The 17,639-nt window shown below is 44.7% G+C and overlaps 2 protein-coding genes across 2 annotated transcripts in view; both read right to left on the bottom strand.

The window, feature by feature from the left end:
* The window catches only part of LOC137427571 (CD81 antigen), a 29,760-nt gene extending 26,100 nt beyond the window's left edge, over positions 1–3,660 (bottom strand). Inside the window, exon 1 of the mRNA XM_068117165.2 lies at positions 3,548–3,660. The gene's annotated coding sequence lies outside the window, so the exon portion shown is untranslated. The remainder of the gene's footprint in view (positions 1–3,547) is intronic.
* Positions 3,661–12,958: 9,298 nt separating this feature from the next.
* LOC137427572 (CD9 antigen) overlaps positions 12,959–17,639 on the bottom strand; it is a 41,545-nt gene continuing 36,864 nt past the window's right edge. Inside the window, exon 9 of the mRNA XM_068117168.2 lies at positions 12,959–13,845. The gene's annotated coding sequence lies outside the window, so the exon portion shown is untranslated. The remainder of the gene's footprint in view (positions 13,846–17,639) is intronic.

The following is a 17,639-nucleotide window of genomic DNA, read 5'->3' as shown; positions in this document are numbered from 1 at the left end:
TAAAAACCTGGTGTATTTTTTTTTTGAAGGGAGGTGGGGAGGTAAAAACCTGGCGTGTTTATTTTTGAGGAGAGGTGGTGAGGTAAAAACCTGCCGTGTTTATTTTTGACGGGAGTGGAGGTAAAAACCTGCCGTGTTTATTTTTGAGGAGAAGTGGTGAGGTAAAAACCTGCCGTGTTTATTTTTGACTGGAGTGGAGGTAAAAACCTGCCGTGTTTATTTTTGACTGGAGTGGAGGTAAAAACCCGCCGTGTTTATTTTTGACTGGAGTGGAGGTAAAAACCTGCCGTGTTTATTTTTGAGGAGAGGTGGTGAGGTAAAAACCTGGCGTGTTTATTTTTGAGGAGAGGTGGTGAGGTAAAAACCTGCCGTGTTTATTTTTGACTGGAGTGGAGGTAAAAACCTGCCGTGTTTATTTTTGAGGAGAGGTGGTGAGGTAAAAACCTGGCGTGTTTATTTTTGAGGAGAGGTGGTGAGGTAAAAACCTGCCGTGTTTATTTTTGACTGGAGTGGAGGTAAAAACCTGCCGTGTTTATTTTTGACTGGAGTGGAGGTAAAAACCTGCCGTGTTTATTTTTGACGGGAGTGGAGCTAAAAACCTGCCGTGTTTATTTTTGAGGAGAAGTGGTGAGGTAAAAACCTGCCGTGTTTATTTTTGAGGAGAGGTGGTGAGGAAAAAAACCTGCCGTGTTTATTTTTGAGGGGAGGTGGCGAGGTAAAAACCTGCCGTGTTTATTTTTGAGGGGAGATGGTGAGGTAAAAACTTTGCGTTTTTTTTTTTTTGAGAGGAGGTGATGTAAAAACCTGGCATGATTTTTTTTTTTTTGAGGGTGGTGAGGTAAAAACCTTGCATGTTTTTTATTTTTTTGAGGAGAGGTGGTGAGGTAAAAACCTGGCGTGTTTATTTTTGAGGGGAGATGGTGAGGTAAAAACCTTGTGTGTTTTTTTATTTTTTTGAGGAGAGGTGATGAGGTAAAAATCTCCCGTGTTTATTTTTGAGGAGAGGTGGTGAGGTAAAAACCTGCCGTGTTTATTTTTGAGGGGAGGTGGCGAGGTAAAAACCTGCCGTGTTTATTTTTGAGGGGAGGTGGGGAGGTAAAAACCTTGTGTGTTTTTTTATTTTTTTGAGGAGAGGTGGTGAGGTAAAAACCTGGCGTGTTTATTTTTGAGGAGAGGTGGTGAGGTAAAACCCTGCCGTATTTATTTTTGACTGGAGTGGAGGTAAAAACCTGCCGTGTTTATTTTTGACTGGAGTGGAGGTAAAAACCTGCTGTGTTTATTTTTTAGGAGAAGTGGTGAGGTAAAAACCTGCCGTGTTTATTTTTGACTGGAGTGGAGGTAAAAACCTGCCGTGTTTATTTTTGACTGGAGTGGAGGTAAAAACCTGCTGTGTTTATTTTTGACGGGAGTGGAGGTAAAAACCTGCCGTGTTTATTTTTTAGGAGAAGTGGTGAGGTAAAAACCTGCCGTGTTTATTTTTGACTGGAGTGGAGGTAAAAACCTGCCGTGTTTATTTTTGACTGGAGTGGAGGTAAAAACCTGCCGTGTTTATTTTTGACTGGAGTGGAGGTAAAAACCTGCTGTGTTTATTTTTGACGGGAGTGGAGGTAAAAACCTGCCGTGTTTATTTTTTAGGAGAAGTGGTGAGGTAAAAACCTGCCGTGTTTATTTTTGACTGGAGTGGAGGTAAAAACCTGCCGTGTTTATTTTTGACTGGAGTGGAGGTAAAAACCTGCCGTGTTTATTTTTGAGGAGAGGTGGTGAGGTAAAAACCTGCCGTGTTTATTTTTGAGGAGAGGTGGTGAGGTAAAAACCTGCCGTGTTTATTTTTGAGGAGAGGTGGTGAGGTAAAAACCTGCCGTGTTTATTTTTGACTGGAGTGGAGGTAAAAACCTGCCGTGTTTATTTTTGAGAAGTGGTGAGGTAAAAACCTGCCGTGTTTATTTTTGACTGGAGTGGAGGTAAAAACCTGCCGTGTTTATTTTTGAGAAGTGGTGAGGTAAAAACCTGCCGTGTTTATTTTTGACTGGAGTGGAGGTAAAAACCTGCCGTGTTTATTTTTGACTGGAGTGGAGGTAAAAACCTGCCGTGTTTATTTTTGACGGGAGTGGAGGTAAAAACCTGCCGTGTTTATTTTTGACTGGAGTGGAGGTAAAAACCTGCCGTGTTTATTTTTGACGGGAGTGGAGGTAAAAACCTGCCGTGTTTATTTTTGAGAAGTGGTGAGGTAAAAACCTGCCGTGTTTATTTTTGAGGAGAGGTGGTGAGGTAAAAACCTGCCGTGTTTATTTTTGACGGGAGTGGAGGTAAAAACCTGCCGTGTTTATTTTTGAGAAGTGGTGAGGTAAAAACCTGCCGTGTTTATTTTTGACTGGAGTGGAGGTAAAAACCTGCCGTGTTTATTTTTGACTGGAGTGGAGGTAAAAACCTGCCGTGTTTATTTTTGAGGAGAAGTGGTGAGGTAAAAACCTGCCGTGTTTATTTTTGAGGAGAGGTGGTGAGGTAAAAACCTGCCGTGTTTATTTTTGACGGGAGTGGAGGTAAAAACCTGCCGTGTTTATTTTTGAGAAGTGGTGAGGTAAAAACCTGCCGTGTTTATTTTTGACTGGAGTGGAGGTAAAAACCTGCCGTGTTTATTTTTGACTGGAGTGGAGGTAAAAACCTGCCGTGTTTATTTTTGAGGAGAAGTGGTGAGGTAAAAACCTGCCGTGTTTATTTTTGACTGGAGTGGAGGTAAAAACCTGCCGTGTTTATTTTTGAGGAGAGGTGGTGAGGTAAAAACCTGCCGTGTTTATTTTTGACTGGAGTGGAGGTAAAAACCTGGCGTGATTTTTTTTTTTTGGAGGAGAGGGGTACAACAATGTGCATGGCGACCATTTTGAAAAGAAAAAAACAAATAAATAAAAAAGGCCTCCTCCCTTTTTCAAAACAAATCCGGACGATCAAGTGGTGTTTTTTTTATTTTGCCTTTTCCGAAGATCGTTTCAGACGCTTATTCACTGACTATTTATAAGCATAGGATGTTTCCTGGGGCTGACAGGATGGCGAGAGGTGCACACACTCAAATATTAAGTATAACTAACTATAAGCCGTCTTGTCTGGGTTCGAATCCCGCCCGACCCAGCCATAAACTGCCATCCTGGTGATTCACAGGCAGGATGATTCCGTCCTTCGGATAAACTGGCCGTCCCGTCTGCTGGCATCAATTGGTGGAGGCGAGCCATCGCCGGCATTCTGAATAAATAACAAATTCCCACCTTAATTTCCTGATAACTTCCAAACTCGGAATGGTAACTGCTTCGGCAGCCCCGACGCTCTGCATGGTACATGATGATGATGAGGCCTGTTAGTGTTAATCTTAATGGTATTTAGACTTAGTGGAATACTATAACCTGACAATTAATTTATTATAAGGATTGTTATACAAGACGCATAAAATTACCAACAATTAAACTTTTCATCCTAGTACCGGATTATAAATAAACTTTAAATATATATATATTGCGTACATTTACGTCATAAAATAAGACAAAAGAAAGATACGAACCGCTTTATTTCGCCGAATTTCCTTTGGTGAGCGCGCTGGAAAAGTCTCAACTCTCAAACGACTAATCGAGATGCTAAGTCTTTGAGGATAGACCACGCCCCTTTCCCAGAAGTGAGGCGGAAGAGCGGAAATCAACCGAAACGAAACCGGAAGTGGCCGACAATACATCGAAACAATCGACAACAGTAAGTGGGAAATCGATCATGAAATAGAGATAAGGTGTGTCAATGCGAACGTTTTTCAGGTGACTGCAAACAAATATATATATATATATATATATATAGACCTTTATTACAAACTGGGTTTATTGTGATTTTCAAGCCAGATCCGTTTGAAAACGATAGAGGGGTGGAATGAAGGTGAGTTGAGAGAAGTCGAAAGGAAGGACTGTGTCGTGTGTTAAGAGATTGAATTTTTTTTTTAAGTGGAATGATTTCAAGAGGAAATTGAAAAAAGCCTTTTAAATAAGAACAAAAACAGCGTCTTGTTATAAACCACTGAATAAAACACCGCAGAGGAAAGTTTAAACGTATTTAAACAAAACCGTGAAAAAAAATCTGGGAAAAGTCTCTGAAGTGATGGCGTCGATCAGAGAAAGAAGAAAGGGTTGCATGAGTATGGTGGAAACTAGAATTGGAAAGTCGAGTTTCGGCTGGACATGGAAGGCAGAGGTGGAAGAAAAGGAGATAAAGGGGCGGGGCAAAACAACAGCACACGTGGGAACCCACGAGGAGAGAAGGAAAGAATTTAAAAAAAAATTTTTTTTTTACGTTAGACAAAGGGTAGATGTTCGGGGAAGTTGGTGGGAGAAGAGAAAATCTAAGAAATAAGCAACACAGCGAAGATAAGAACTTAAATTCACAAAACACCGATGGGGGGCAGAGGAGGGGGAGAAGCCTCAATTTACCAGGCCACGCAAGCGGTGTGAACAGAAAACGATCGATTTTTGTAACTATGTCAAATTATCCCACTGTCACAAATCAGACACTACATATTTCACCTAGAGGGATGAATGAGGTGTCTTTCCCCACTAAATCAAGGTTGCCTGATTGAATGAAGAGGGGTTCAAGGTTGCCTGAGGTCGAAGTCTCTCTCCCAGGTTACTCCCTCCGGTATGATAAACCTGAGCCTCGTCCTGGAGGTGGGATTGCTATCTTTATTTTAAAAAAAAAAAAACTTCCTCACTCGCCCTGCACTGCCCTCTCTCCACCTCACCCCCAGGAATACCTTTGGCTACGGCTTCCCCTTCGCTCCCACCTTTTGTTCATATGTGTGTTGTACCGTCCACCAAACAGTGATGACTCCATCTACATCTCGCTGCCTGATATGGACCAACTTCTATCTACCCATCCCAACTCTCTCTTCCTCATATGTGGTGATTTCAATTGTCACCATGCCAGTTGGCTGTGTGTGGGTACCTCTCTCACCAGCCATGGCTCTTCAGTAAAGGACTTCTGCGACTCACTGGGACCGACACAATCTGTCAATTTCCCGACCCGGATCTCAGTCAACGGAGCATCTTCTCTTCTGGACTTGGTTATGACTAACTTCCCTGAAAATGTCTGCTGCTCTTCTTCTGCTCCAATCGGCTCATCTGATCATGTGCTTGTTAAAGTGGACATCTCTGACCATTCTCAGAGAGCCTCCTTAGCGTCGACGAGTCTGGCATTTCACTCAGGCCAACTGGCACGGTCTTCAAGCAGCCATCAATCTGGACTGGTCTCCCATCTCTACCGCCTCTGACATCAACTCATCCTGGGAATTCTTCCGAAGTAAATTGCTCTCTCTCATCCACAGATTTTTCCCATCTCGTCTTCAGTTATCATACCCTTCCTCCCGTCCATGGTATACGGAATCTTGTGGTGAAGCTGTTGCCCAGAAACAACTTGCTTTCGTCTCCTGGAAAGCAAATCCAACGGAAGGAAATCTCATTTCCTTTCACAAAGCCCGAAACAAGTGTGTCCACCCTCAGGAGAGCCAGGAAACAATATCGCTCCGTTCTCAAGACCGAACTCTCTTATCTGTCTCCCTCTTCCAAATCCTGGTGGCGTCTGGTCAAATCTGTTTCTGGTGTTTGTTCCCCCTCCATCCCCTCACTCACCTCAAACGGCTACACGGCTGACTCCGCACGTGAAAAAGCTGAATGCCTCAACTCTGTGTTTGCCTCTAAATCGTGTCCTAAACCCATCCCTCTCTGTACCCACCGTACCCAGTCGTACCCAGCTGCTCCTGGACTCTGTCCTTTCCTCCTGACAAGGTGGAAAAGTTTGTCAACCCTCGACTGATTCTGCAACTGGACCTGACGGCATTAGCCCACGGGTCCTAAAATCCTGTTCTTCCGCTCTTTCACTCCCTCTGTTCTCTTCACCCTCTCTTTTGCTCAAGGTCATGTGCCATCTGCTTGGAAATCAGGCAACATCACCGCTTTGCACAAAAAGGTGCAAAAACGGATCCTAGCAACTACAGACCAATCAGCCATCTCCCAATTATCAGCAGTCATGGAATCCATCATTGCTTCAGATATGAAATCTTTCCTCTTCTCCAATGGCTTGATCTCTGATCATCAATTTGGTTTCAGACCTGGTCACTCTACTCTGGACATGCTGCTTCTGCTTTCTCAACAATGGATGGAGGTCCTCAATGCCAAACAGGAAATTAGAGCTGTCTCCCTCGACATATCACGTGCCTTCGATACGGTCTGGCACCCCGCTCTGCTCACCAAACTCTCCTCCTTTGGTATCCATGGAAATCTCCACACATGGTTGGCGGACTTCCTCTCTAGTCGTAGTCAACGTGTGGCCCTGAATGGGTTTCTCTCATCTCCTCTTCCTGTTCAGGCTGGAGTTCCCCAAGGCAGTGTTCTGGGCCCTGTACTTTTTCTGGTCTTCATCAATGATCTCTCTGACTCTCTTGAAAATCCTCTCTATCTCTTTGCTGATGACTGTACTCTCTGTCGCTCCATGCCTCATCCCTCACATCGGCAGTCTGCAGCCTCCTCACTCTCTGCATGCCTGGACAAAATCACAGACTGGGCAAACAAGTGGAACATGTCTTTCAATCCTGACAAATCTCACTCTTACGATGTCTCTCCGAAAAGACCGACTGGACAACCCTCCCATCCACTTTCTGAATAATCCTCTCCGAGACATTCTGTCACTCAAGCTTTTGGGTCTCACTGTCTGCCATGATCTTTCCTGGGAAAACCACATTTTAAATCTGGCCTCCAAAGCCAGTCGCCGACTGGGCATCCTCCGACGCACAAAGTCCTTCCTTGGCACACCTGAGCTCACCACATACAAGGCTTTCATCCGCAGCTCAATGGAATACTGCTCTCCCCTCTGGGCTGGTGCTCCTGCCTCACACCTAGCTCGTCTTCACGCTGTTGAAACCAAAGCGTTCAGAATCATTGGAATCTCCCACGATGAAGCCAACTCCAAGGGCCTTTCACTCACTCACCGCAGGCAGGTTGGTGGTCTTTCCATCTTCTACCGACTCCTCTCTGGGCTCTGTCCCCCAAATATTCCTACAGGTCACACAAGATCTGCCTGCAACCCTCTTATGGTTAAACTGCCAAAATCAAGACTCTGCTCACCTTCACTCCTCTTTTCTCCCACCTCTGGAACAAACTCCCTCACTCTCCAATCCCACTCCATCCTCCAGGTCTTTAAAACAGGTTTTTTTTGTATACTGAATCGAGGCTCGTGAAAGAGCTAACATTTCACAAACAAATCAACCAGACAGACAAAATATACAAAAAGAGGGAGCGGAAGACAAGATGGGGGAGAGAAGGGGAAGCACACAACCACATCATTTGAGAGCAGGGAGAAGTGTGGGAGGGAGAGGGCTTGGGGGCAGGAGGCATGTGAAGGGGAGGTGGGGGGGGGGGGGAAGAGGTATAAAACAAGGGGACCGAAATTAGCAGGGGTAGAAAAGATCAAGGTTTTGGATGGGGGAGGATAAGAGATGGTGGTGAACAGCTGTTTTAAAGACCTGGAGGGTGGAGTGGGATTGAAGAGAGTGAGGGAGTTTGTTCCAGAGGTGGGAGAAAAGAGGAATGAAGGAGTGAAGGCGAGCAGAAAGTCTTGATTTTGGCAGTTTAACCATAAGAGGGTTGTTCTGTTCTTACCTGTTCACCTTGAACAGGCAGACCTGTTCACCACACTCTTATCTTCCCCCATCCAAAACTTTGATCTTTTCTACCCCTGCTAATTTCACCCCAAATCCACTTTTTTGAAATACCAACTTGTCCTGGAAGTCCTTCGTGTCCGTGTTTTATACTTCTCCCTCCCTCCCCCCCCCCCCCCCCCCCCCCCCAAGCCCTGTGTCTGCTCTCAAATGTGTTTGTGTGCTTACACTTCTCCCCATCTTGTCTTCCGCTCCCTCTTTTTATATATTTTGTTTGTCTGGTTGATTTGTTTGTGAAATACATGTTAGCTCTTTCACGACCCTCGATTCAGTATACAAAAAAAAAGAAAAAAAAAGTCACCAGAAATACAAGATGGCAGCCCATGCAACCATGTCAAATTATCCGTCATAATTCTGACAATATATATTTGACCTAGAGGGATGAATGAAATGTCTTCCTACTAATTTGTGTATCCTATTCTTCAACAAATATGTTTTGATGTAGTCTCGATTCAAAATCAACAGAAATTAATGTATATGATATTTAAAGGCATTTATTAGACATTTTTGGTTTTCGGAATATATGGTTTTAATATGAGCATTCTCTATAGGAACCTTGGAACCCCCTTCAATCAATCAGGCAACCTTGATTTGGTGGGGAAAGACACTCGATGGTCCTTCGTGATCTTATAGATCGACAAGCAGAGCATCTGAACGGAAATGTGGCATGGCTTCTGGACTTTGTGTGCAACAGAGGCAATCCCTCCATCATTGGAGTGCCAGCGATCAAGCTGCATGACCTCGTCACGAAGCAGCAAGCAGATGATGGTGTCTGTGCGTCTTCAGGCTCTCGAGAATGGTAACCGCTGCTACAAGGAGTTTCGCGAGAAGCAATTTCTTAAGAAAAACAAACTCTCTGCACTATCTCAAAAAGAAACCTGCCCCGACTCGATTACAAATCACCCTCCGAGACCCTAGTTTCTACTGTTGTTTCACAGAAGATACCAGCTGATGCTTGGCATGACATCGATATTGTGAAAGAGCGGGCATGTCGCTGGAATCAATCTACTCTCGTGATATCCTGCCATCTCCAATCATCTTTGAAGGTGATCTAGCATTTAAAAAAAAGAAAAAAAAGAGAAAGCAAGCAGCGGAAATTGAGAAGTATCTAGCGCATGAAGATTATGGTCTTCCCACGAGGTGATTCAGTTGTCATATTGGACTTAATATCTAAAATCCATTCTTTCCCAGGTCTGTCTTATTTTGGGACATTCACAAATGCGACAAGATGTCAATCTCTGTTCCAGGACCAGCCTCCATATTATCTGACAGCTATCTGGAATTCTCTGTCAACGGGGGTGAGATAACTCGGTGTGCATCTGATATTGGAGCTGTTGATATGGCATTCATACGTGCAGATGACCCAATACCACAAGAAATGGACAAGCTTTGGCCCTCACTGATTAATAAGACTGATTTAGTCTCGCTCATGTGCTCGCCTCTGAACATCACAACTTCCCATCATTCTCAGTGGATGCATTGCTGATGAAGTGGTCCCAGCTGAGTTATGCCTGGAGAGATCAGAGGAATCCTCACTTCCTGCCAATATTGATGCGTTGATGAGCCGATGTTCAAGGAAGCCATGTTCCACCTCCAGCCCAAAGGTGTCTCCAGAAGTACATCCCCACAGTATTACCATGCATGCCATAATCATCCACTAGGCGGTGTATGTGTTAGGCAACAAATTAACACCCATAACATCTCCCTTTTAAACATTGCTGATATGTTGTCATGCAATTTGTTCTGTTGACATTTTGCAAAGAGATGTAAACAGGTAATAACAATTAAAGTATTGGGAAATGTTTTCTCTCGGCAACCACAATTTCAGCATACCAACATAAACCCAATACATTCTTTATTCATTGAAAAAAAAATGTTTAAAAAAAACAAAAACTACTCTGGCAAAATGATAATTCAGGACTTTGCTCAGAGCTGAACAGTTCAACGAACCAATCACATCAAACTAATAAATGTTGTTGGTTACTTGTACCAGTTCAGAAATGGTCTGTTTGGGAGTCTTCACAGTCTTCTACTGCAGAAGAAAACAGGGCCTGTGAGAGGCTCTTTAACCTCGGCCAGTGTTGAGGGTGTGCTGCAGGTCCTCCCAGCTGGTGCGCTCACACGCACCAATTTCTCAGCAGTGACCTGCAGACTCAATGACAGTTTTGACTCCACATTACATATCAGATCTTGCGATGTGCTGACCACATTTACTCCATGATGTTTGTTACACATTGAAATGCTGTGCCTTTCCTCCGCTGGTGCATCCAAGGACCGTCCATACCAGGGAGGTGGTACCAACTCGGCCACTCTGGTCCACACAATTGCGGCGATACAGGGCACCCTCCACATCCACGAGATAGGAGCGCTGGGCAACCTGTTGCACACAGGTTCTACTTTCCAGTGACCATCCTGGTCTCCAGGCAGCGGTTTCATGCGGATGTACTCACCAACATTGAGCTCAAGTCTCTGGCTAACCTGTCATAGGTGAGCTTGTATATTTGCTTTTTTGACGGTTTCTCCAAAACACCTGGCACGACAAGGCTCAAGCAACTTGTTGGCCACAGTTAAAGGCGTCTTCAACCTTCTCGACATCAAGCGCTGTGCTGGGCTGCTATCCATGCCCTCTGTCGGTGTGTTCCTCCACTGGAGTATGGCCTTCCAGGAGTCATTGCCATCACGTGTAGCGTTCTTGCACAGGCTCTTTACAATTTTGACGGCAGACTCAGCTTTGCTAAGGTGAGATACTCAAATTCCCATTCGATGGTAAAGCGTCTGAATTGCACACCTGCAAATTGAAGCCTAAATCTGTCTTTCTGAGAGAACTATCAGGCAAAACTTCCATCTACTTTCTCAACATTCCTCTTGAGGAAGTTGAATCATTCAAAGTCGTGGGTCACACACCATGGTCTTTCTTTGGCAAACCACATTTCAAGGTTGGCCTCCAAATCCAGCCACCGACTGAGTTTCCTCCGTCTTACAAAGTCCTTGCTTGGCACACCTGAACTCCTTTCAACCAACAAGGCCTTCATCCCCAGCTTTGATGGAGTACTGCTCTCCCTTTGGACCAGTTCCCTTGCCTCATCTCGCTCAGCTTGACGCCTCGGAAACTAAGGCCTTCAAGATCATTAGAATCTCCCGCGATGAAGCTGGGTCTATTGGCCTATCACTTCACCATTGTGGAGATCCACTCCCAATATTTGTCCGCTTCCCTGGGATCATCAGTCTGGGTGTGTGGCCATGCTGCACTAATGCAGCATCCCATGTTGGTTGTGGCAGAAATTTGGAATTTGGCCAGGGTACCATCGATGGCTGGCCTCCTCTTAATGTTCTTCATAATCCACACATTGTTCCATAACTGACAAGTGTGAAGCAGCCTTCACTCGGCTGGATGTACTCCAGGACCTCACGATGTCAACCAAATTGGTGTCCATAGCTTTGCATGGAGAATTATCCGTGTCTCCGATGACACCCTTTTTACAATCCCAATCCGTGGGAGGTGATTTCCAAGAGGACAGAATACAACTTCTTGCGATTATTTAGAGAAGACTGACCACTACCACCTGGTGCTCCACTTGATGTATTGGTGTTCTACTCAGTCCTGACCTGGGACAGTGCTTCACATGAACCCATCTTTCAATTACTTGTGTCCTGGTCACTTGGCATGGTCATCCCACCCCTGCAACTCCTGCCTTGTCAGGCAAAGTACTAATGTTCAAATAGTTCATAAATAAGAACCACATTAGGTTTAGTTCCCTTTCGCTCATAAAGCGAAGAGCAGGGTTAAGCAATCTGTTACGTGTCTACCTGAGGTTTCAAATTCATTTTCTCGGCAAATGTTGGTCCAATTGACAATTTTACCACAGGAGCGCATCCACCTGTATAATTGTTTTTATTCATAATTATGACATCATAGGTCATGTACTGATGCCATTTTGGAAAAAGTTCCACTTCTATCCCTGAAACAGCTGAGAAAAAAATAAAAATTGAAACACGTCTTGCTGTCAAGTACTCTCCATGGGGAATAGGATATGTCTGATGTCAGTCTTCATTGTGACAATTCTATAAGTACAACCAGTGGAAAAAAAATAAATTCCCTGCAACCGTTTGTCCGATGGACACGAAATATTCACCACGAGTGCCTCCACATAGAATATTTAATGATAATTATGACATCATATGTCACGTGGTACAGGCACCATCTTGGGGGTGGGGGAAACGAAAACGTTGCACCTCTATATCACCAAAACTGCTCCATGGAGAAAATTTAAACATTTAAAACTGTCTGAGCTCTGCAGGCAGATCCTTCTACCTCATGGCTTTTGATCTGATATGCATTGTTAGCTGTGAGACCTTAAAAAGGTGTGTGCCTTTCCAAATCATGGCCAATTTAATTTACCACAGGGACTCCAATCAAGGTGTAGAAACATCTCAAAGATTATCATGAGACATGGGAGGCACCTGAGCTAAATTTCAAGTGTCATAGCAAAGGGTCTGAATACATGTGATATTTCAGTTTTTTCTTCAATAAATTGGCAAAACTTTCTAAAATCCTGTTTTCTCTGTCATTATGGGGGTATTGAGTGCAGATTGATGAGGGAAAAAAAAGAAAGAATTTAAACGATTTCAGCATAAGGCTGCAACATAAAATGTGAAAAGTGAAGGGGTCTGAATACTCTTAATGCACTATGTTAATGATGTAATTGGTTCCTTCTTTATGACGTCATGTATAATGCTTGATCCCATCAGCATAATTTTTTTTTTCTCCAACTGTTGGTCGTCTGCAATGGATACGAAATTTCCACCTGTAGGAACGCCTCCTGTAAATTTTTTACTGAATTATGACATCATGGGTACCATCATGGGTACCATCATGGGTACCATCATGGAAAAAAAAAAAATTGAAACACGGCTCATTGTACAGAAATCTGCATGGGGAATAAGAATCGTTAACCACATCATTGGTGCCTAATGACGTCAATTCGACAAGTACAACGCCCAGTCCGATCAATTTGAAATTTGTGATCCACGCATCAATTATAGTGGAGAATGTAAATTTATGTCATTTGTCACGTGGTCTGGCAGCCATATTGGATCAAAGTAAAATAAAATCCCTTAAAAATCATAAGAATTGGCTCGCACAAAGTTGGCTGTGCTGGGTAAGTATTCTATGAATGCCATCTAGTTTAAAAGGGTAGTTTGCAACACTTAGCTCCAAGCAAACGGTAACGTGGTTACAATGTTTTATTGTCAAATACAAGCAAGAAAAAAAAACATGGAATCTAGTTTAGAATGCTTAAGAATAAAATAAGTCACTGTAGCATCAAATACACAAACTAAATAAATGCAAATCTTCATAAACCAAGCAGCAAAGGTGCACACGGATCAATTGCTTGAAAAGTTACAAGTCAATCAAGCGATAAGAGAAGACGAAAATGTACCTGGGTTTGTTTTTTCTTCCAAAGCCATGACAAACCTCAAACGTACATTTTGAAACCAAAACTCCCCTCAAGTTAGCAACAGCATCGTTTCACCCAAAATTGGTTATTCAAAGCCAGTTTTCAAATCTGTCAGTTGTGTTCAAATCTCCAATATCAAAGACTACAATCTTTTGCCATGGAGACCAGAAGCATCCTGTAGCCATCATGAACATGAATTTCCAACATTAGAACGAAAGCGATCACTCGAGCCGGAAGGTTACTTCACAAGCAAAAGCATTGTGGGAAAGCCCTTTTGAGAAAAGCTGTGGTTGGTAGGGGAAGAGCTCAAGACAAATGCAACATGAGCAATCAAGGGGGGTACTTCAGAATACATTTGAATTTCATCAATTTCAACATTTGGCAAATTAGTTGCCCATAAGAAAAACCACCTGTGATGCTGCCTCAGCCACGCCTCCACCCCCCACTCCGAACAAAGTTAACGACCTTTAAAAAACTTCCCCATATATAAATCAGAAGCATTAACCTGCAAGGGAAATATATTGATCAGTATTATACTTTACTAGAAAACAAAAAGAGCGAATTTAACTCCAAGTGAAGGGTTGAAGAGGAATGATGCTCGAGCACGTAACGGAAGTCCGCTGTACATTATCCCAGGAAGGTTCCCAGGGACACCTGGAGAGAAGAGAAGGGAAAGTGAACCAAGGGAATTTTTTTTTTTTTTTGTATACTGAATCGAGGCTCGTGAAAGAGCTAACATTTATTTCACAAACAAATCAACCAGACAAGCAAAATATATAAAAAGAGAGAGCGGAAGACAAGATGGGGAGAGAAGGGGAAGCACACAAACATTGGAGAGCAGGGAGATGTGTGGGAGGGAGAGGGCTTGGGGTGAGGAGGCGTGGGAAGGGGGGTGGGAGAAGTATGAAACAAGGACACCAAGGACTTCCAGGACAGAAGTTGGTATTTCAAAAAAGTGGATTTGGGGTGAAATTAGCAGGGGTAGAAAAGATCAAGGTTTTGGATGGGGGAAGATAAGAGATGGTAAGATAAGAGATGTCACTCAAGCTTTTGGGTCTCACTATCTGCCATGATCTTTCTTGGGAAAACCACATTTCCAAGCTGGCCTCCAAAGCCAGTCGCCGACTGGGCATCCTCCGTCGTGCGAAGTCCTTCCTCGGCACACCTGAGCTCCTCACCACTTACAAGGCTTTCATCCGCAGCTCAATGGAATACTGTTCTCCCCTATGGGCTGGTGCTCCTGCCTCACACCTGGCTCGGCTTCACGCTGTTGAATCCAAAGCTTTCAAAATCATTGGAATCTCCCGCGATGAAGCTATCTCTGAGGGCCTTTCACTCACTCACCGCAGGCAGGTAGGTGGTCTTTGTCTTCTACCGACTCCTCTCCGGCCTTGCTCCCCCAGCTCTCTCTGTGCTCTGTCCCCCAAATATTCCTACAGGTCGCACAAGATCTGCCAGCAACCCTCTGATGGTTAAACTGCCGAAATCTCGGCTCTCTGCTCACCTTCACTCTTTCATTCCTCTTTTCTCCCGCCTGTGGAACAAACTCCCACACTCCCTTCAATCCCTCTCCTCCCTCCAGGTCTTTAAAACAGCTGTTCACCACCATCTCTTATCTTCCCCCATCCATAACCTTGATCTTTTCTACCCCCACTAATTCACCCCAGATCCACCTTGTTTGAAATTCCAACTTATTTCCTGGAAATCCTGGCAGTGTCCATATGTTTATACCTCTCCCACCCCCCCCCCCCCCCCTTCACATGCCTCCCCCCCTTCACATGCCTCCCCCCCTTCACATGCCTCCCCCCCAAAGCCCTCTCCCTCCCACAGATCTCTCGATGTCTCCATGTCTCTCGGTCCCTGCTCTCAAATGTTGTGTTTGTGTCCTTCCCCCTCTCTCCCCATCTTGTCTACCGCTCCCGATGTTATTTGTTTTATGTGTCTGTTTGTCTTTCTGTGTGATTAATGTTCGCTCTTTCACGAGCCTCGATCTTGTATACAAAAAAAAAAAAAAAAAAAAAAAAAAAAATGGTGGTGAACAGCTGTTTTAAAGACCTGGGGGGTGGAGTGGGATTGAAGAGAGTGAGGGAGTTTGTTCCAGAGGCGGGAGAAGAGAGGAATGAAGGAGTGAAGGTGAGCAGTCTTGATTTTGGCAGTTTAACCATAAGAGGGTTGCAGGCAGATCTTGTGCAACCTGTAGGAATATTTGGGGGACAGAGCCCAGCGAGAGCTGGGGGGGGGGCAAGGCCAGAGAAGAGTCGGTAGAAGACGGAAAGACCACCAACCTGCCTGCGGTGAGTGAGTGAAAGGCCCTTGGAGTTAGCTTCATCGCGGGAGATTCCAATGATTCTGAAAGCTTTGGTTTCAACAGCATGAAGACGAGCTTGGTGTGAGGCAGGAGCACCAGCCCAGAGGGGAGAGCAGTATTCCATTGAGCTGCGGATGAAAGCCTTGTTTGTGGTGAGGAGCTCAGGTGTGCCAAGGAAGGACCGCACGACAGAGGATGCCCAGTCGGCGACGCTTTGGAGGCCAGATTTGAAATGTGGTTTTCCCAGGAAAGATCATGCCGGATAGTGAGACCCAAAAGCTTGAGTGACAGAACTTCTTGGAGAGGATTATTCAGAAAGTGGATGGGAGGGTTGGTCGGTCTTTTCGGAGAGACATCATAAGTGTGAGATTTGTCAGGATTGAAAGACATGTTCCACTTGTTTGCCGTGTCTGTGATTTTGTCCAGGTCTGCAGAGAGTGAGGAGGCTGCAGACTGCCAATCTGAGGGATGAGGAATGGAGTGACAGAGTAGAGTCATCAGCAAAGAGATCAAGAGGATTTTCAAGAGAGTCAGAGAGATCATTGATGAAGACCAGAAAAAGCACAGGGCCCAGAACACTGCCTTGGGGAACTCTAGCCTGAACAGGAAGAGGAGATGAGAAACCCATTCAGGGCCACACATTGACTGCGACGAGAGAGGAAGTTCGCCAGCCATGCGTGGAGATTTCCATGGATACCAAAGGAGGAGAGTTTGGTGAGCAGAGCGGGGTGCCAGACTGTATCGAAGGCACGTGATATGTCAAGGGAGACATCTCTAATTTCCTGTTTGCCATTGAGTACCTCCATCCATTGTTGAGAAAGCAGAAGCAGCATGTCCAGAGTGGAGTGACCAGGTCTGAAACCAAATTGATCAGAGATCGAGCCATTGGAGAAGAGGAAAGATTTCAAATCTGAAGCAATGATGGATTCCATGACTTTGCTGATAATTGGGAGAAGGCCAAATGGTCTGTGGTTGCTTGGATCTGTTTTTGCCCCTTTTTTGTGCAAAGCGGTGATATTGGCTGATTTCCAAGCAGATGGCAGATGACCTTGAGCAAAAGAGAGGGTGAAGAGAACAGAGAGGGAGTGAAAGAGCAGAAGAACAGGATTTTAGGACCCGTGGGCTGATGCCGTCAGGTCCAGTTGCAGAATCAGTCGAGGGTTGACAGAAACTTTTCCACCTTGTCGGGAGGAAAGGACAGAGTCCAGGAGCAGCTGGGTACGACTGGGTACGGTGGGTACAGAGAGGGATGGGTTTGGGACAAGATTTGGAGGCAAACACAGAGTTGAGGCATTCAGCTTTTTCACGTGCGGAGTCAGCCGTGTAGCCGTTTGAGGTGAGGGAGGGGATGGAGGGGGAACAAACACCAGAAACAGATTTGACCAGACGCCACCAGGATTTGGAAGAGGGAGACAGATAAGAGAGTTCGGTCTTGAGAACGGAGAGATATTGTTTCCTGGCTCTCCTGAGGGTGGACACACTTGTTTCGGGCTTTGTGAAAGGAAATGAGATTTCCTTCCGTTGGATTTGCTTTCCAGGAGACGAAAGCAAGTTGTTTCTGGGCAACAGCCTCACCACAAGATTCCGTGTTCCATGGACAGGAGGAAGGGTATGACAACTGAAGACGAGATGGGATAAATTTGTGCATGAGAGAGAGAGAGAGAGCAATTTACTTTGGAAGAATTCCCAGGATGAGTTGATGTCAGAGGCGGTAGGGATGGGAGACCAGTCCAGATGATTGATGGCTGCTTGAAGACCGTGCCAATTGGCCTGAGTGAAATGCCAGACTAAGACGCTGAGGAGGCTCTCTGAGAATGGTCAGAGAGATGTCCACTTTAACAAGCACATGATCAGATGAGCCGATTGGAGCACAAAGAAGAGCAGTAGACATTTTCAGGGAAGTTAGTCATAACCAAAAGTCACCCTTCATAAGTCACCCTTCTAGTGCAGAATGATCAAAATGTTGAAGGCATCGTGGGAGAATGAATGTCAATGGGAGCAAGCTTTCAAAATAATTCTTAGGAGTGTGAAGATAGTAAAATTCAATCATAAAAAAAATCTATATATATATATATTTAAAGTTTTTGTTTGTTTGTCTGCACACGCTAATCTCCTGAATGGTGAAAGATAGGAGGAAACC

This window comes from Myxine glutinosa, chromosome 5, assembly GCF_964187855.1.
Source record: "Myxine glutinosa chromosome 5, kmMyxGlut1.1, whole genome shotgun sequence".
NCBI classification, from domain to species: Eukaryota; Metazoa; Chordata; class Myxini; order Myxiniformes; family Myxinidae; genus Myxine; species Myxine glutinosa.
This window is presented reverse-complemented; position numbering and strand designations above follow the sequence as displayed.